The sequence below is a fragment of the Gossypium arboreum genome, chromosome 4 (assembly GCF_025698485.1).
Source record: "Gossypium arboreum isolate Shixiya-1 chromosome 4, ASM2569848v2, whole genome shotgun sequence".
Classification (NCBI taxonomy): domain Eukaryota; kingdom Viridiplantae; phylum Streptophyta; class Magnoliopsida; order Malvales; family Malvaceae; genus Gossypium; species Gossypium arboreum.
Genome location: NC_069073.1, coordinates 105,697,176 through 105,700,448, shown reverse-complemented (window position 1 = coordinate 105,700,448; position 3,273 = coordinate 105,697,176).

The window sequence follows — 3,273 nt, the reverse complement described above, 5'->3', positions numbered from 1 at the left end:
GGGAATGACTTCTAATTATCTCTGGTTAATTTATAGTTAATTTCCAAAGTCAGATCAGGGGATCCAGAAATCGCTCTGGCCCTGTTTCACGAAAGCTTAAACATCTCTTAAATTACGACTCATATGATCGTTTCGTTTCATCCATATGAAAATAGACTCATCAAGGTTCGATTACATAGTTTATTCACTATTTAATTTCATTCCTACTATTTTTAGTGATTTTTCAAATTCACATCACTGCTGCTGTCGGCATCTGTTTTTAAGGTAGACTTTACCTATTTCATAATTTCCATGATTCAACTAGCCCTTTAACATACATAGCACAAAAATATGATCGTGATTAACCATTCCAATGGCTAATCATTGCCAAGCATTTCCACACCTCTCAATAACCATATATATACAAAATGATTATAACGCTATGTTCAAAATATATAAGCCATTTTCGCATGGCTATCCAAATATATACAATACCAAAGTACTTGACTAACAACAAAAGAGCAGCCCTATACATGCCATTATCAGAGTTCAACTAAAAGAGTACCAAAAGGGCTTTGATAGTGTGGGCGACTTCGACTTTGACACTCCCAAGTCCGATAGCTGACGAACCAAAATCTATAAAACAGAGAATCAAAGAAACGGAATAAGCATTTAATGCTTAGTAAGTTTTTAGCAATGAAATTAGGCACAACTGAAGTATAGCATTCATATGACTAAACGGATAATTTCATATACACACATTCTCAAAATCATACCTACTTCACATTTCCAACCCTTATATTCATACATAAGGGATCAACTTAACCAAAGGCTGAAAGCTTATTAATCGATCGAATAATACTATTTAAAAGGAATCAACTATTCCAATGCATATACGAAACATACCTCATCGTTGGGATTTTACGAGCGTATTAATTGAAATTATTACAGCAAGATCGCTCATTCCCAAACCAAGTACCTTCGGGATTTAGCCGGATATAGCTACTCGCTCAACTGCCTTCGGGACTTAGCCCGGATATAGTAACTCGCACAAATGCCTTCGGGACTTAGCTCGGATATAGTAACTCGCACAAATGCCTTCGGGACTTAGCCCGGATATAGTAACTCGCACAAATTCCTTCGGGACTTAACCCGGATAATAGTAACTCGCACAAATGCCTTCGGGACTTAGCCCGGTTATCATCCGAATATTCATGCACATATATCAATAAATCATATCACATCTATATTTCATTTTCATCACTAGAACTCAAACACAAGACACTTATCAATCATTCCCATTTTCGGCTCAATAGCCACATACAAATAGCATAAATTGATTTGCTTTATGACATGATCTCTGTGCACAATCGGCTACCCGTTATAGGTATAAACTAATTATCTCGACATATAATTCAAGTAAAATCATTATATCACTGTTTATTTGTTATGCTTATACGTCATAACTTAATCAAATCATAAACTAAGTTCCATTACTCAAAGACTTACCTCGGATGTTATCGAACGATTTCGACGGCTATTCGATCACTTTTTCCTTCCCCTTATCCAACTTTGATCCTCTAGGCTCTTGAGCTTAATCAAACAATTTACTTCCCAAATCAAACATAGTCATACGACATCCATATACATTTTATACTAGCCAAAATGTACCATCAAGATATACTTTACTCAAATAATTTACTTTGGCCGAACATGTATAATGTTTTGTAGCTTAATAAATTTAACATACACCATGTATTTATAATATTTTTGCAGCCAACTATCCATAGTCATGCACACACAATCAAAAATAAATACCCAAAATTTTCATATCCTTATGCCCTAAGCCGAATACACTTGTCATGTTCACCTACATTTTTTTTCAAGTACAACATTCTCATATTCGGCATTAGTATCAAGCATAATAGCCAATTCTTCCACTTTGAATCTATGCATCCATTTAATCATAGTTTGTTCAAGCACTCATACAACAAGACACATCCATATGACTAAAAATTCTAAGTTTAAACACAATACAACATTTTAGCACCATGGCCGAATACTTCATGAAGTTGTTAAGACCCATCCTTTTCAAATTCTCACACACACTCACATTCAATCCTTTTTATTAAGCACTCAAATTCAATCATCTTCATGCCTCATCACCATAACATCAAACACCAACCAAGAAGACAACACCCATGGTCGAGTATCATCTCCATCACATAGCAAAGATTTAAACCATGGGCTAGGTAGAACTCAAGCTAATAACTAAAAATATGCATGAATCTCATGGAACAACATCAAACATACCTTAACCTAGTTACAAGCATGGCCGAACCTCTTCAACCTTTCTTCCTTTCTTTCCTTTGATTTTTCGGTCAAGAAGAACAAAATGAGAACTTTTTTTTTCTTTTATCACCCCCCCAATTTCCATTATTTTATTACTAACCCTTTTTATTTTATTATTTCTAACATAAAGCATTAACACAACATGTTTATAATAGGTTTTAACCCATAGCATGGCCGGCCACTAGTTCAAATTTTGGCTAATTTGACATGCAAACCCATCATCTTTATAACATGCATTAATAGGCCACTTACATTTGCCTAGCACATTTCTAAATTTTCTCACATAAGTCCTATTAACTAAATTCACATGCAATCGACTAAATCGAAGCTTAAAACTTTCACACATTCATATTCACATATTCTAGACAATAAATATCACATTCAAATACTTTGGTGACTCAGTTTAGCGGTCCCGAAACCACTTCCCGACTAGGGTCAATTTAGGGCTGTCACAACTCTCCCCCACTTTAAGAAATTTTCGTCCCCGAAAATCTTACCGGTAAATAGGTTTGGGTATCGTTCTTTCATAGAGTTCTCGGGTTCCCAAGTAGCTTCTTCCATCCCGTGTTTGAGCCATAACACTTTTACTAAAGGAACCTTTTTGTTTTGTAACTCCTTCACTTCACGAGCTAGGATACGAATTGGTTCTTCTTCATAACTCATATTGAATTGAATTTGAACCTCTGATGGATTAATTATGTGCGATGGATCAGATCTATAACGTCGAAGCATCGAAACATGAAAGACGTCGTGAATCTTTTCAAGTTCAGGGGGTAAAATCAATCTATACGCAACTGGACCGACTCATTCGAATATTTCATATGGCCCGATGAACCTCGGACTCAATTTGCCCTTACGCGCAAATCTGAGTATCTTTTTCCAAGGTGAAACTTTAAGAAACACTTTATGTCCCACCTGATACTCAATGTCTTTTAGTTTCAA